This window comes from Natrix helvetica, assembly GCF_964273705.1.
Source record: "Natrix helvetica genome assembly, chromosome: 3".
In the NCBI taxonomy this organism is placed as follows: domain Eukaryota; kingdom Metazoa; phylum Chordata; class Lepidosauria; order Squamata; family Natricidae; genus Natrix; species Natrix helvetica.
In genome coordinates, this window is record NC_138549.1 from 47,442,086 (window position 1) to 47,460,687 (window position 18,602).

The following is an 18,602-nucleotide window of genomic DNA, read 5'->3' on the forward strand; positions in this document are numbered from 1 at the left end:
AATATGTTACATGGTTGACATAAAATTGTTCTTAAACTGCTGTTAACTTTATACAGTTGATATAAAATATTTTACTATAGTATTTGGTTCATAATCTTTTTTGTCTAGATTTTCCTCCTTTAAAATTGGGTGCGTCTTGTATTCCGGAGCGTCCTATAGGGCAAAAAATACGGTAAATCATGTTTCCTAAAGGAATGTTGGGAATTGAAAGTCAACAATATCAGAATCTCACAGATTCATGGAAGAAAGTGGTAAAAACTCCTTCACTAACCATGGATCATGAAGACATCATCACTGAGCTTGACTTTTATCAATATTCATTAAGTTACATTAAATTCCTCCTTAGATCTCATGTTATTTTTTAAAGCAATAAGTAGCAGACATAGGTGCTATAGAACAAACCAAACTTATGGCTGAAGCCTATGAACATAAAGTTACTTTAGGTAATTATTCTAAAACAAATTTAATAAGAATAGAAAAAAATCACAGTTACAAAGATCAAGGCTTTAATAGCTATTTTTTTAAAACAAAGATTTCCTTTGCTGTAGCAGTGTAGAATAAAATGAGCCAAACTGAAATATATACATATGTAGCCACATAATCAAATATTGTAATATCTGGAATGATCTTCCATTACAATTTCGCAGCATCTTTATCACAAGGTAACTACCTTTCCTTCCAAATTGCTCACTCATAAAATAAATGCAGCTATAAAGCTACACAAGAATTGTCATTTCAAAAGGTCAGGGAACTTGCAATCAGCTGTTTAGCACTAGAGATGGGAAGTGTGCTCTATATAAACATAGGAGACTAGACAAGTCTAAATTTGTAAACTACCAAAATAGGAGATTACCATCATCTGCTCTATATGCATTGTTCTGAATTCTTTTGAAGACAGAAGTGAAAGACACACATACTGTATATTCCTTTTTAAAGAATGGTATTTTATTCAAAGCCAGAGAAACTTCCATGTTGAAAGAGTTAAACACATTTAGTCTTTTCTAATATTACAGATTAACAGAGTTCGAAGGGACCTTGTAGGTCATCTAGTCCAACCCCCTGCCCAAGCAGGAGATCCTACACCATTTCTGACAAATGGCAGTCCAATCTCTTCTTGAAAGCCTCCAGTGATGAAGCTCCCACAACTTCCGAAGGCAAGCTGTTCCATTGGTTGATTGTTCTCACTTCCAGAAAATTTCTCCTTATTTCTAGGTTGAATCTCTCCTTGATCAGTTTCCATCCATTTTTCCTTGTCTGGCTTTCAGGTGTCTTGGAAAATAGCCTGATCCATTCCTCTCTGTGGCAGCCTCTCAAATATAGGAACACTGCTATCATGTCTCCCCTGTCCTTCTCTTCACTAGACTAGCCATGCCCAGTTCCTGTAACTGTTCTTCATATGTTTTAGTCTCCAGTCCCCTAATCATCCTGATTGCTCTTCTCTGCACTTTTCTAGAGTTTTTGTATAGTGTAGTGACCAAAACTGGAAGCAGCATTTTAGGTGTGTTTTTTCTTTATAAAGTGTTATTAGTACCTCACTTGATCTTGATTGTATCCCTCTGTTAATGCAACTTAGAATTACGTTGACTTTTTGGGCTGCCACTACAGACTGCTGGCTCATATTTAACTGGTTGGCCACTAAGACTCCAAGATCCCTCTCACATTTACTGCTATTAAGCTTGGTTTCACCCAGTCTATATGTGTACTTTTGGTTTTTCTTTTCTAAGTGTAAGACTTTACTATTTCTACATTAAATTTCATTTTGTTACATTGGGTCCAGTGTTCAAATCTGTCAAAATCCATCTGGACCTTGAGCCTATCATTTAGTGTTGGCTATTCCTGCCAGCTTAGTATCATCTGCAAATTTGGTAAATCCCCCTATTCCCTCATCTAAGCCATTTATGAAGATATTGAAGAGTACTGGGCCTAAGACAGAACCTTGTGGTACCCCACTGCTAACTTCCCTCCCTGTAGATGTAGACCCATTAAGGACTACTCTTTGAGTATGGTTTGTCAGCCATTTATATATTCATCTGATGGTGAGGCTATCTATCCCACTTTTTTCTAGTTTAGTAGGTTGTGGTCTACTTTGTTGAATGCCTTGCTGAAGTCTATTATGTCCACAGTATTTCCCTGGTCTACTAATTTAGTCACTATGTTGAAAAATGAAATAAGATTGGTTTGGTATGATCTGTTTTTAACAAACCCATGCTGACTGCTAGTTATTACTTTACTGGTTTCTAGATGTTGGCAGATATGTTTTTTTATTATCTTTTCTAGTATCTTCTTAGGTATCAATATTAGGCTGATTGGTCTGTAATTTCCTGGGTCTGTTTCTTTCCCCCCTTTTTGAAGATGGGAACCACATCAGCTCTTTTCCAGTCCTCTGGTAGTTCCCTGGTACTACAGGATATTTGAAAAATGTGGTATAGTGGTTATGATATGACATCAGCCAGCTCCTTTAGAACTCTGAGGTGTAATCCATCAGGTCTTGGTGATTTGTATTCATCAAGATCAAGTGTTCTCTTACTATTTATTTATTTTTGCTTATTTTAACTTTTATTTCTAGTTTGTCTTTTACAGTTATGTTTTTGGTAGTTTGGGCTATAGTTTCTTTTTGCGTGAATACTGAGTCAAAGAATAAGTTAAGCAGCTCTGCTTTCTCTCTGTTCCCTGTTACTTCTTTGCCATCATCTCTCTTTAGTGGACTGACTGTTTCCTTGATTTTTTTTCTTGTTATTTATATGTTGGAAGAAATTTTTAAAATTATCTTTGACTTTTGTTGCAAGTCTTCGTTCATTCTGAACCTTTGCTTTCCTGACTTCATTTTTGCAGATTCTGGCTATCTGCTGATATTCTGCCTTAGTTGTGTGCAGTGACGTGCGGTGAAGGTTATGGCTGGGGAGGCTGGTGATGTCATCAGGAAGGCGGGGAATGGGACCACGTGTGCAGGAGGCTGAGGCAGCCTCAGCCTCCAGCACACGTGGTCCCATTCTCCGCCTTCCTGAGTTAACATTAAGGGGACCACGGAGTGCACTGATCCGCGTACCATTGCTTCCTCCACCGGCGCCAGTTCCTTCCCCCCCACTCCTTCAAGGTCTCCCACCAACCCAAAGCCCGATCCCCAGCTCCCTCGGGCAAGGCTTGAGCGGGGTGAATGGGAAAGCAACGAAAGGGGCTGCGCTTTCACCCTGCTCAAGCCTTGCCGCTGCAGCCACTGCCCGCCCTCGCTGCCCCTTTCGTTGCTTTCCTGCCTGCTTTCTCGGACGGACGGACGAAAGAGCGAGCGAGGCAGCCTGATCCTCGGTCGCTCGCCCGCCGGACTGCCTCGGCGCCATTCTGGCTACCTCCGTCCGGGCGCGCCCGGGAGCTGCGGAGGGCAGAGGCAGAAATGTTGTCGGCGCTCCCAATGACGAAGGCATTTCGTGCCTTCGTCATCCGGAAGCGCTGACAACATTTTTTGTACTTGTCCTTTTTGTCTTTCAATTTGTCAGAGAAAGAGGCGGTTGAAAGAGGCGGTTGTGAGGCCCTTACTCAAGAAGCCTTCTCTGGACCCAACTGAGCTAGCTAATTATCGTCCCGTCTCCAACCTTCCCTTCTTGGCGAAGGTTGTAGAGAGTGTGGTGGCCCAACAGTTCCCATGTCACCTGGAGGAAACTGATTATCTAGACCCGTGATGGCGAACCTATGGCACGCGTGCCACAAGTGGCACGCGGAGCCATTTATCAGGGCACGCGAGGCACTGCCCTGTCAGCTGAGTTCACCTTTTTAAAACCTATTTTTCGCCTTCCCCAGGCTCCAGAGGCTTTATAGGAGCCTGGGGAGGGCGAAAAGAGCCTCCCCCGCCCCCCAGAGGCTTCAGGGACCGTCCCTGAAGCCTTCGGAATGCTTAAAACCACCCTCCGAGCAAACCGGAAGTGACTTCTGGGTTCATCGGAGGGTCATTTTAAGCATTCCGAAGGCTTCAGGGACCGTCTGAGGCTTCCCTGATGCCTTTGAAGCACTTAAAATGACCCTCCAAGCAACCCGGAAGTCACTTCCGGTTTGCTCGGAGGGTGGTTTTAAGCACTCCGAAGGCTTCAGGGAAGCCTCTGGACAGTCCCTGAAGCCTCCAGAGGCCCTCCGGGGGGTCGGGGGAGGCTCTTTTCGCCCTCCCCAGGCTCCTATAAAGCCCCTGGAGCATGGGGATGGCAAAAGAAAATGTAAAAATGCGGGGGGGTTGTGCGCATGCACTGGGGGGGTCACGCGTTGCATTATGGGTGCGGCACGCCCGCACTCGACCCCCCTGCGCACCCCCCACTTGTGGCACGCGAGCCAAAAAAGGTTCGCCATCACTGATCTAGACCCACGCCAGTCCGGCTTCCGACCTGGGCACAGCACAGAGACGGCCTTGGTCGCGTTGGTAGATGATCTCTCGAGGGCCAGGGATAGGGGTTGCTCCTCTATCCTGGTCCTATTAGACCTCTCAGCGGCTTTTGATACCATCGACCATGGTATCCTATTGCACCGGCTGGAGGGGCTGGGGGTAAGGGGCACCATTTTGCGGTGGTTCTGCTCCTACCTCTCCGACCAGACGCAATGCGTGTTGGCAGGGGAGCAGAGGTCGACCCTGAGGTCACTCACTTGTGGGGTGCCGCAGGGGTCGGTCCTCTCGCCCCTCCTGTTCAACACATATATGAAGCCGCTGGGTGACCATTCGTGGTTTTGGGGTGGGATACCATCTGTACGCTGACGATACGCAGCTGTACATCTCCACCCCGAACCACCCCAACGAGGCCGCCGAAATGATGTCCCCGTGCTTGGAAGCCGTACGGGTCTGGATGGGAGGCAACAGACTTAAACTCAACCCCTCCAAGACGGAGTGGCTGTGGCTACCAGCCCCCCAGTTCAACCAGTGGATTCCATCGCTGGCCATTGGGGGCGAGCAACTGGCCCCCGTGGAACGGGCGCACAATTTGGGCATCCTCCTAGATGCCCGGCTGTCTATGGACGACCATGTGGCAGCCGTGGCGAGGGGGGCGTTCCACCAGGTTCGCCTGGTGCGTCAATTGCGCCCCCTATTGGACAGGGACGCCCTTCGCACAGTCACTCATGCGCTGGTGACGTCCCGTCTGGACTACTGCAACGCTCTCTACATGGGGCTCCCCTTGAGATGCACCCGAAGACTACAGCTGGTCCAGAATGCGGCCGTGCGGGCAATTAAGGGGAGTACGAGATACTCCCATATAACACCTCTCCTGCGCGAGCTGCACTGGCTCCCTGTGGTCTACCGGGTGCGTTTCAAGGTGTTGATTACCATCTTTAAAGCGCTCCATGGCACAGGACCTAGTTACTTGCGGGATCGCATCCTGCCCCATACATCCCTGCGACCAATTCGCTCTCACAGAGAGGGACTCCTCCGGGTGCCATCCACTAAGCAGTGCCAGAGGGCGGCGCCCACGAGCAGGGCCTTCTCTGTGATGGGCCCAGCCCTCTGGAATGACCTCCCCCCCGACATTAGGACTACTACTGATCTCCGCTCCTTTCGCAAGAAACTCAAGACCCACCTGTTCCAACTAGCCGGCCTGGCTTAACTATAACTCTATCCTCTAATCCACCTGGCAATTTTAAATTTTAGGGTATTTTAATGTTTTTTTAACTCTATTATTATTGTGTTATTTTATAAATTGTAAAAATTATTTTTTTCTATATACCTCCTCCGTGCAACATGCTATGTATTTATTGTACGCCGCCCCGAGTCCCTTCGAGGAGAGGGAGCGGCTTATAAGTCTAATAAATAAATAAATAAATAAACTTCCGCAGCTCCGGGGCACGCCCGGACGGATGTATATAATATTATAATATTATAATATATATTATAATATAATATAATAATATACTATTATTTCATGAAGACAGGAGAGGCCCTACCTCCACTGCCTCCCCTGACCGCACGTCCCTGGTTGTGTGTCCCTCTTTCCATTTTTTGTACTTGTCCTTTTTGTCTTTCAATTTGTCAGAGAGATCTTTGTGCAGCCATGCTGGTTTCTTCTTGGATTTCTTGTTTTTCTTTCTCATTGGTATTGTGCTGATAAGGGCTTTTATGATCATATTTTTCAGAGTTTCTCAAGATTCTTGAGTTGTTTTTCCCCTTTAGGATTTTTATCCAAGGAATCTTTCCCAAGTTCTCTCTGAGTTTATTAAAATCAGCTCTTTTGAAATCTAAGACTATGGTATCATTTTGTTTCATTGCTTGTGCTTGTGTTATGTTGAATTCTAGTATGACATGGTCACTGTCACCCAAGGTTCCTGCAGTTTCAATTCCTTCTATCACTTCTTTTCTGTTTGTAAGAATTAAGTCCAGTATGGCTGCCACTCTAGTTCCCCCCTCTACCTTTTGGACCACAAAGTTGTCAGCTAGGTTGGTTAGGAATTTGATTTCTCACTTTATACAGAATTAGTCTTCCAATTGATATCAGGGTAATTGAAATCCCTCATTAATATTGTAGTAATGTACTACATATATTTGTTAGTTGGTTAGCAAAAAGGACATCTATTTTTTCTGCTGGATTGAGTGGCCTATAGTATAGACCTGTGTCAGGCCTGGAAGGGACCTGATTAGGGGTGCTACTTGGAACCCTGACATTATGGCCATGTCATTCTTTTTTCTTTTTTTCTTTTTTTCTTTTCATTCTTCATTACATCTTCCAGAAAGCATGTCGATTGGTTACAAATAAATTTCATGCATTACTACAATCATTCTTTATATTTCATTCATATTGAATTGTACATTTTAAATCAAAAATCTTTATACCATCAATATACCATCATTCTCATTTAACTATATTTGTTTAAATGTGCTTTTGTCTAGAATCATTTATATTTATATTATAATAAATCTAGACAAAAATTTATTACTAGAATTTATAAGTACCCAGGAGAGATTACATCTTTATAACAAAATCTAAACAAAAAAAATATTAATAAAATTAGTAAATCTTTTCCCCAGGTCCCTCTTTTTTTCTTTTATATTGACCCATATGCATTCTAGGAGAAGCGAAATCTCTCCAGTTATTTCCTAGTCAGTGGCATTACTCAGCTATACCTGGCTGTTTTGTGATGGGAGAGAGAGTGGATTATGGCCAAAAAATCATAAATGTAGGGAAAAAATGGGCATGGCCACTTTCTGCTTTGACTATATCTTCTTTGGGCTGCCAAATCTCCCCTTTCACTTCCAGAAAACTAACATGGTGCCCTGAATTCCCCCAAAGGTTACTCATTCATTTGTCAGCACATAAGAGCTCCAATAATAACATTAAATTAACAATGAAAACATACTGCCGAGACCAAGCTGTAAAAGCATGCTAAAAGTAAAGCTGTGAGAGAATAGCAAAAAAAACAAAAAAACAACTACTTCTGACTTAGGATAATAAAACAGATTTAACTTGAAGCCTAAAATATTAAATCTTCAAACAGATATTCCTAAAGAAACCTAATCCAATTCTGACGTGATATCTTCTGGACTGAGCCTTTGCAATGGAGCATATTAGAAGCAAGATAAAATAGCAGTAACTAGATAAATAAAAGAAAAATTGCATGGATTTTAAATACTGCTGAATGATTGAGAAATAATAAGAATGTGTCCCGGAGGATGAACAAGAAACTTTATGCTTTCCCTGTTTTCCATTCCCAGTTTCTGTCTATCAAGAATTTCTCTTTCACATTTATTACTGAACTGAACCAAGGGGCAGATCAAGTTCTTTTGAGATCATATCCAATACAGTAATATCAGGAAAAAAATTCACTTCATTTCAAGATTGTGTAAAATGGGATGCTGGAGATCTATGAACAAATCTTCCTAGAATCTTTCATTATATATGTCTCACTCTATATCACTTTTATGCATATGTACACGCTACACGATTTCCCCAGCTATATCTAACTATACCACAATCATGCCCTAAGTTCATCTATATGCCAGGGCACAATCTCATTGCCTACCTCATGACTGTAACAGGCTTCAATCACCCTTAGCAGAACCATTGCTAAAGTAAAGGAGTGGGGGATACCTTCAGGTTAGGGTTGAATCCTGAGGACTGCCGTGACAAGATCTTCAGAAATGGTTTGCTGTTGCCATATTCTTAAGGCTGAGAGAAAGACTGGTCCAAAGCTTCATGCCTAAAGTGGAGCTAGAGTTCTCAGTCTTCCAGTTTCTAGCATAGTGCTTTAACCACTACATCAAACTGGCTGTCTTCTAAAGTAGTACTTTTTAATGCAAGGGAAACAATGGAGACAGTAGATTCATTTCAGCATCGTTTTCTATCAGCTCAAGGATGTATAGACAGCACTTCAAATTTAGCAATGGAGAAAAGTCCATATGTAGGGCTAATCAGAACTAGACTGCAAAATCTGAATGACAACTAGATTCATAGCCTTAAAGTATTACAACATTCTGTAACTCTTTGTTACTATATAATGCTCACACATAATTTTGTAGCCCAGATCTAGTAGCCCTATCCATACAGATAAAGGAGAACAAAAGTTTATTCACATAAATGTTTATCAATCTGTTGTGGCCCAGCCGGTGCCGCTGTCACCAGACTCCGAGAGTGATAGTCCATACGAGTCAGCTCCAGAGGAGATGGGCGATCCTGGACAGGATTCGGAGGCTGAGCAGGAATCCGAGAGTCTGGTCGGCCACCAGGTGGCGCCAGAGGCATGGAGCAGCGGTGAGAGCCAGAGGAGGAGGACTCCCGATGCCCTGCCTTGGAGCAGCGGGGAGGACAGTGACTCAGGACTTAGCAGGGCGTTTCTAGATGCCTGTTTCCAGCGCGCCCACAGACGCAAGGAGCGTGGGCGTAATTATAGGCAGTAAAGAGCTCTCAGGTGCTGTTTGGGAGACGCCCTTTTTAGGTTATAAAAGGGTTGACTCTGGAGAGGCTCTGCGTAGCAGTCAACAAAGGACTTATGCCAGCAACTCTAGTCTGGGATCCTGGCAAGCTGGATAGCTGCTTTTGTGTTCTGTCCCTGTGAGTTCTGTCTTGGTGGCTTGTTGCCACGAAACCTCTTGTCTGTTTGTGTAATAAACCTTGTTCCCTTGTACTGTTCCGGAGTGTGTGTGCTGTGTGGGCAACGGAGGAAGGGGTGTCAGAACATCAATCAATAGCCTTAACAGTCTGGCCAGCTGAAAAAGTCACATTTAATGAACCTGCTTTATCTTGTGAAAAGTAGCCAATCACTGCAATCTGCATTCAACTTCCATTATAACTTCCATATTGCTTCATGAAGGGTGGCACTGATACTTCATGGAAAGGAAAGTGTCTAATTGCTGTTCAAATCACCCTAAGACAGTGTGCATGAATACAAATCTATACATCTTCCTCAGAAATGTTCAAATGGTTCCAAGATTCAACATTCATTGTCTGCCAAAGGCATATTAAACCCCATATTCTTTTTTTATAAATATTTTTTTATTTTTGAATAAACACAAACAGACAAAACACACAACCCCACCCCCAAAAAAACCATCTTCCATTACAAATTGTAGAAAGTGTGTCGATTGGTTACAAAAACATCCGTGCATCCCTTCCACAGTCATCACCTACAATTCATATCAAATCATATATTTAAATCAAATATATTTATATATATATATATTACTATCATCATACCTCAACCTTCATTTGACTATAATTGTTTTTACATCCTTTTATATAAAATATTCCAGATTTAAAGCAAAACCACATAATGGCATTCCATTAGCTCTTCCCAATATCATCCAGTAACATTACATCTTTATAACATGTTCTAAATAAAAATTGGTTATATTTAATAAAAGAGTTTCTAAACCTCCTTTTGTAGACACCATTTGCAATTTATATCTAATTTCCTCTTATCAAACCAATACATATATATGCATTATTATCATTATCAATCAATTATTTAACTATATCCATTACCACTTCATTTTATACATAATGCTCTAAATTTAACTAAATTTCACTTAATTTTTATTATAAGCTTTCATTACATCAACCTGTGTCTTTCCAATAGTAGTGCAGTCTTATGTCTCTTGTCATTTGTGGCATTGGTATTCTGGTTATTTCCTTAGTAAGTTTTGTATGGACTTCTCTTTGCAACTTATTGCTTATTGCATATCTTGTATAAGCTCAAAACCCTCCATCTGCTTCTTCGATCAGCTTATCTTTTGTTATCACTAGTGCTTCTGACAAAATTTCTCTACTTAGTTCCATCAATTCTTCTCTCTTTTCTTCTTCTATACTTTGAAATCTGGGGTAGAGCTCCAGTCCATCTATCTCCTCTTTCCATATTCCACTCTTTCTATTTCCAACAACACTCAGTTCACTGTCAGTATCAACAATTTTCTTGTCTCTTTGTTTATTTTTTCCTTCAGTTTTTAGAACACTGACCTCCACTTTCTTCATTTGATGAACATCCTCAATTTTTCCATCAAATTTTACTGTTCTATGATCTATGTTCTCCAATCTCTTCTCAATTTTCTCTGTTACTTCTAATAATTTTTGAATTTCAAACATAATATTTTGCAATGTTAAGGTTTCTTTTTCATGTTGCGTCATTCTTCCAACTTGTAAACACTGCCACTCTGGCATTCAAAACTTTTTATTAAATTTAAAGTCTCTTTTATAATAATAAGATTTCCTCACCAGATGGACACACTTTCTTTTTCCATTTTCCTCCCGTTCCAGAGCTGTCCCAACTTCAGCAGCTTCAATGGCTGCGCTTCTGTCGCCGGCAAAAAGAGATTCTCCTGGAATAAGCCTTCATTTTAATTTCATCATCATGTAAGATAGCCTGAAGTAAATAATAATCCAAAGAATTTTTGTGGCAGAAACTAAACTTGAAACTGGCTTTCCCCCTCCGTAGTTTGCAAATATTTACTTCACAATGACTCTATTTTCGCTCTAATCAGCATCCAGTTGGCTCTAATATATATTCAGGAATGTGAATTACAATTCCATTCCCATATATATTATGTCAAGAAATTGAGAAATCAAATGGATGGATGTACTAATTCTAGGATATGTAGCAATAATTCTGAAATCCACTAAACTGTTTGTTCAGCACTCTGTGAGGCTAATATATTGTGCTGGATCATTGGACATTCCCAAATAGACTGTCAGCAAACCAATGTAATGGTGATTATAACCTGGGGCTCATTGAGATACCATTATATCTCAATGGTAATCCAATTCTAATTAAAAGAAATGGGTGTTAGGAATTTTTTTAGAATGTATCTTCTTTTTTGCCATTGTAATAGTTCTATGCTTAATTTATAAACATATCTCATTTGCTCAGTTAATTAGTCCTTCATTTATGACAATGTTAACAGAATTTACTATATTTTCTACGTATATATGATTAGAACAAATAATATCTACAATTTGTGAATTAAGAAATAGCTTATTACTTTAAATGCTGATTAATATTTACTTTTAATATGAATCCCATTATATGTTGCTTTGGAAATGCTGGGTCCTTTAAAAAATAAAATAAATAGATATTTGTTATTCTGGCTGCTGTTTAATCCTATAATTTATCTTAAAAAGAAAAAAAACAACAATCCAGAAGCAGCTTTCATTAAACCATTCCAGGAATTATTTTACATATGCCGTAAAAGAGTGGAAGATGTAAACATTAACACGTCTGGTTTTGATTTTTGATTCAAGAAGAGATTTATTACGTTTATAGAATGACCTTGTGGTTAAAATACATAAGTTTGGAATAGCAGTTGCTGTTTATTTCTGCCTGTACATCCATGGAATGAATGGCATCTTTCAGCAGATAAAGCTGAGCTGACTAAATAATATCACTGTGTGTTTTGGATGCAATAAAGCAGCATAATGGATATATTTATACAATTTAACCCAATGATAGCATATTCATCTGGCTCTTCTATCTGTACTCTGTTGAATACAGATAGTGTTGGAATCTATATTCAACAGAGTAGAGATAGAAACAGCCCCAGCAAGATTCTATGGACTCCCCAAGATACACAAAATAGAAGTCCCCCTCAGACCAATTATAGTGCTATGAGACAGCCCTACATATAACATGGCTAAATGGCTGTCACAACACTTAAGCTTCCTGACCCAACCCTCAAACAGCACAGTCACATCATCCACACAATTTCTGATAAAGCTACCAGGTTTAAATGTGGCTCCTGATGAGATCATGGTCTCCTTTGATGAGGTGTCCCTATTTACATCCCTCCCTCCCCACTTAGCATATGAAGTAATAGATAGAAAACTAGAAGAAGAGTACAGCACAAATCAGAACAACCTAATCAAGACACAAAGAAGCTACTTCAATATTGTCAATGCACTTTCTTCACATTCAAAGATGAAATGTATGAACAAATGAAAGGGATCCTCAAGATCAGGAGTCATTGCAGAAACAGTCCTGCATGAACTAGAACATTTCAGAACTACACACCTAAATTTTGATGGCGCTACATAGATGACATCATCCATGTCTTCATAAAGAAAAATACACTTATAGATTTTCATACCATATTGAAATCCATCTTCCCTGACATACAGTTCACAATGGAGGAAGCAACATCTAGGCAATTACCATTTTTAAATGTTCTTGTCAATAGACAAGAGAATGGAAGCCCAGAGACCAAAGTTTATCGCAAGGCAGTCAACACCACACACATTCTGAATTTCAACAGCAACTATCCACTGTCACACAAAAAGAGTTATATCATTTATTTTATTTTTATTTTTTCAAGATTTATAGACCGCCCCCTCTCCCCGAAGGGACTCGGGGATATCAGAACATTATATGGCAGAAACTATTTCACTAGTTAACAAGTCTCACAATCAGGAAGTTCCTCCCAATATCTACCCTTTAGTTATATCACTTTAGCTTCAATGTGCTGGTTCTGGCCTTACCTTCAAGAACCACAAGAACATGTCCACTGTCTTCTCTACAAGACAACTTATTAGATATCTGAAGATTGCAAGCATAACCATTGTCTTCTCTCGTGCACATTAATCATACCCAGTTCCTTCAACTATTCCTCATAGGATTTGCCCTCACCATCTAGGTAACCATATCATGAATGGCAGTGTTCTTTTTAAACTGGGTTACCCAGAATGGACATATTATTTCAAGAGGGGTATGACCAAGTACAAGAGAAAAAAGCATATAGTAGGATAATTACTTCCTGTCATCTGAGCTCTATGTTCCTTATAATACATCCCAAAGTAGCATTTACCTTTTCAGTAGCTGCATCTCCTGTCTGCTCTTGCATAACTTGTGATGTACTAGAACACCCAGATCCTTTTTATATCTACTATTGCCAAGTCATGTATTCCCCATCCTATAGTTGTGACTTTCATTTTATTTCACAAGTGCAGCACTTTATATTTCTCCACATTAAATTGCATACTATTCATTTTGGTCCACTAGATCTTTTTGAATGTTCTTCTCTTCTAAAATATCAAATCATATCTCCAACCTTTTTATGTAGGTAATTAATATGAAATTTGAACACCAAAGGATTAGGATACTACTCTTCGAGCAAATGTGGAACTATGCCTGAGTGTCCTCTTGGGATAGTCATTCAGCCAATTATCTTAATAGTTTTATCATCTAGTCCAGGGTGTCAAACTCCAGCCCACGTGGTGCTTAGATCTGGCCCGTGGGACTGCCCTGGAAACAGTGAAGAACCAGCCTGCACTGCCTCTGCCAGTGAAAACAGAGATCAGGTGGGGTACATGTGCCCCCCGAGCTCAATTTTCACTGGCAGAGGGCTGCAGAAGGCAGTTGCGGTTGAAAACAGAGTTCAGGAGGGCCATGTGCAGCCGCCCTGAACTCCATTTTTGCTTGCAGAGGGCTTCAGGAAGCCATTGTAGCCAAAAACATATGTCAAGCTGGCCATGGCCACCCTGGCCATGCCCCCTGCCCCCCAAGGTCAAACACAACCCTAATGTAGCCCTCAATGAAATTGAGTTTGACATCAAAAGTACCAAAAGTATTTGGTACTTTTATTAATGATGATAATAATAGAGATTTGTTGCATGCTTTACTGAGAACACAATACAGAGGTCCATGGCATTCCCCATAACTATTACACCAGTAATCTGTCAAAAAGTATTTATTGTATTGTATAATGTATTTATGCACTTATATTTATTGATAGTACAATAAGTGATTTTTTTCAATCTTTCCTTGTCTAATCTAAACTGTCCCTTTGTCTCTTCATTATTTTAGAAAGTTCACCCAACCTAGTTTCTTTCTTAGCTATCCAGTAGAAATTCTCTGCAATTCTACCATATTTTCCATACTTCTTGGACATTTTAATTCTTCAGGATTTCAACTCATTGGCTCTGACCTGACATGTCACCTCATCAAAATTCTGTCTTCTGAAATCCATAAGTTTGACTCCTCTCTGACCCCTTCTCACGCAAGCAACTTCATTACCCTATAGGGACTTATTGGAAACACACATCAGTCACCAAGGGATTTAAGAGCTCATGATAGGGCAGCTGGATAACATATGGATTTCTTTTAGCATGTATTTTAGCACTAGACACAATGAGTTCTTATATTATTTTTTTATCTTCAATACCTTTAAATTTCAAACACACCATGAAAAGCAGAAAATAACTACTTTAAACAAAGCATTGAAAAAATAATCAATGTTTTAAAAATTATTTTGGTACAATGAAAAGGGTAGAAAAAAAATAAGATCTGAATCAAAACGGAACAAGAAAAGGAAAATCCTAATTCTAAGCAAAACCTAAAGATTTGAATAGGACAAGTATCAGGGACCGATGGCACTAGGAAAGACAACTCAAGGCCACCCTTCCCTCCCAAAATATACTTCTTAAAGTGTGCAAGCAAGCTGTTTTCACTGAACCATCCTTAGTTCTTTAAATTAATTTGGATAAGTACATAATTGGTTACTATGGTTGTACCCTGCCTCTGGTCAAATGCTTATAATGTTATAGTGGGCCTGAACTATTTACATATATTTTAATTTTCCCAATGGCACCTGGCCCATATTCTTCTGTTGAAAGCAGCCTGAAATGAATCATTTGTGCAGACATTGGTGATGAGGCTGAGATCATCTTTTCCATTCATCACGTGTGACTTCATTAAACCCTGACCCTTGCCTGCTTTCTAGTTCATGAAAAATGGAGCAGTACATCTGCTATTACCCAGACTTTGCCAGTCAAATATCACAGACACTTTATTCAGCAACTCCAAACAGTCTGAAATCCCTTTTCTTGTTTAAATGTGGATGGACGCATAAGAATGGAAAGTACTCAAAAGACACATTTGGAATTATAGATATACAGTATTTGTGCAACCACATTTTATTAATTAAAATTCACTAGAGCTTTTAGCTACATGCTCTACTGAAGGTAGGTCTTTAGCATTTTTTCAAGCTTCTTTATATTACAAAAGATAGTGGCACAAGTAGGCTTGAGAAAATAAAGGTAGAAAGGAAACATTGTTAGCAACCCCATAGACAAATATCTGAAAAAATGTTAAAGGACCGGACTCAAAGGAAATGTCTTTTTATCTCTGCTCCATTGTCACCTGCAATCCATAGTTGTCCATATGTCCATATGTAGCAGTGCAATTGAAGACAATATTCCATCAGAGAACCTGGCAGAAGATCCCTGAAGCAATTCACATTTAAGAGGTGATAGTTCATAACAGTCAAAACAAGGGAATATTTATTCTCAACATTGTGAATGCTCTTACTCAATCATGTGTCTTGCTGTTGTGGATCAGCTCTGTCAAATATAAAATATGCATGATGTAAAAGAGATTTCTTTCTCTACCATGATGTACCAATAAAAGAAAATATTTGTGGCTCAGGTTTCAATTGTGGGGTCCTTGGTGCTCTCTGAGCTCAGTTATTTTCTTGGAGACATTTCATTACCCAATTAGGTAATATCACAAGTGCTAAAAGAGAGTTTGGTCTCTTTTATATACTAATGGATAGCCCTGTCAGAGTTGGTGGGAGTGTTCTTGGTGGTTCCTTGATTAGGCTCTTGTTTACTGCCAGTTTGTTTATTTGAGTTGGTAGTTCCTTGATTGGGGTACTGTTTACTTCTTGATTGTTGTTCTAGTGTTAATAAGCAGAGGTCTTAATCTTTGCTGATTAGGTGTTTATTACTGGTGAAAATATGTTTTAGTCTTTTTGTTTTCTTTGGGGCTTCTGGATTGTCTGTTTGGTGGTATGTAGATGTTGTTTATCTCTATGTGCCTATTGATGATTGATTTGTCTAAGTACCAGGCTTTCAGGAATTCTTTAGCATTTTGGGACTTTGCTTGGTCTAGGATGCTCACAATTTCCCAGCTGAAACTATCTGTCCATGAGTTGTGAAATTAAGGAGTTTTCATCATCTGACATGATCACCCCACTTCCTTCCAGCACTAATAGCAATACCAGTTAAACTTATATACTGCTTCACAACACTTTACTGCCCTCTCTAAGCAGTTTACAGAGTCAGCGTCCATACAATCTGGTTCTCATTTTACTGACCTTGGGAGGCTGAATCAACCTTCACCCAATGAGATTGGAATGGCTGGCAGTCACAGAATTAGCCTGTAATATGCATTCTAATCACTACACCACCACAGCTCATGATGTTTTCTGAGTCTGCCAAAAACAAACAAGCTGAGGAAGTACCAAGGATCCCAGCATGATGTTTATGGATTGGAGTTGTAATTCTCACTTTCCAATGATCTTGTTCAATGAGAATAAACAGAATTGTAGGTTAACATGTCTGAGCTATTGTGATATAATATAAGAACTAGATTAGGTCTATAAAGATCCAGGTACAGTATAACAAGTCTACCTTTAGCAATGGAAGTTCACAAGGTGACTTCAGCCACTCCTGTCAGTCAAATCTATTTCGTAGAGTTGCTGTTATAATAACATTGGGGAAGGGAGCACAACTTATATTGAGGAAATGTCATACTTGGCTGAAACAATGTAATGACTATATAACTAGCAAAGTGTATATTGAGATTTAGCATTAGATATTGCCTTGAAGCTCTGAAGCTTTAGTTCTTAGACCGCAAGTTTTTGCTTGAACATATCTCTAGAAATCATCAAAAACAAACATCCTAGGATTGTTCTGTGTCTTTTATAGAAACATACACATCATCATGAATTCCTTTATTGAGTTGTTCAGTCAATTATATACATTTCCAAACAATTCCCTAAGAATAATAATAATAATAATAAGTTTGAATTTATTAGCCGCTCCCTTTCCAAGTAGGACTCGGGGCGGCGTACAATGGGGCATATAAAACACAGAAAATATATAAAACACATAGGCGTACATACAGAACATACATACAGATACACAAACACGGACTCGGAGGAGGTAAACAATTTACATCATATAGACAGTTAAAAGACCCGCATTAAAATACCCCAATTGTAAAAACCCGATATAAAATTAAGATTTAACGTTTAAAATACAATTTAAAAACAGTTAGGAGGAATAAGAATAATTACGATTGAGCCAGGCCAGATAATTGAAAGAGGTGGGTCTTCAGCTGTACACGGAAGGAGCGGAGATCGGAAGTAATCCTGATGTCACGGGGGAGGTCATTCCACAGGGCTGGGCCCACCACAGAGAAGGCTCTGCTCCTGGGTGTCGCCCCCCGGCACTGTTTGGCGGACGGCACCCGGAGAAGTCCCTCTCTGTGTGAGCGAATTGATCGTAGGGATGTGTGGGGCAGGATGCGATCCTGCATATAACTAGGCCCTGTGCCATGAAGCGCTTTAAAGATCATAATCAAAACCTTGAAACGCACTCGGTAGACCACAGGAAGCCAGTGCAGCTCGCGCAGGAGAGGTGTTACAGGGGAGTACCTAGTCCTCCCCATAATCACCCGCGCGGCCGCGTTCTGGACCAACTGTAGTCTCCGAGTGCATCTCAAGGGAAGCCCCATGTAGAGAGCATTGCAGTAATCCAGGCGAGACGTCACTAGCGCATGGGTGACTGTGCGTAGGGCATCCCGGTCCAATAAGGGGCGCAATTGGCGCATCAGGCGGACCTGATGGAACGCCCCCCTTGCCACGGCTGTCACATGGTTATCCATGGACAGCCGGGCATCCAGGAGGACGCCCAAATTGCGCACCTGTTCCATGGGAGCTAGTTGGACGCCCCCGATGGCCAGAGATGGAAACACCTGGTTGAACCGGGAGGCCGGAAGCCACAGCCACTCCGTCTTGGAAGGGTTGAGTTTTAGTCGGTTGCCATCCATCCAGACCCGTACGGCCTCCAGACACCGGGACATCATTTCGACGGCCTCATTGGGGTGGTTCGGGGTGGAAATGTATAGCTGAGTATCATCAGCATACAGATGATATCCCACCCCAAAACCACGGATGATCTCGCCCAGCGGTTTCATATATGTGTTGAACAGGAGAGGCGAGAGTACCGATCCCTGTGGCACTCCACATGTGAGTGGCCTCCGGGTCGAACTCTGCTCCCCTGTCAACACACGTTGCGTCCGATCAGAGAGGTAGGAGCCAAACCACCGTAAGACGGTGCCCCTGACTCCCAGCCCCTCTAGCCGGTGCAACAGGATACCATGGT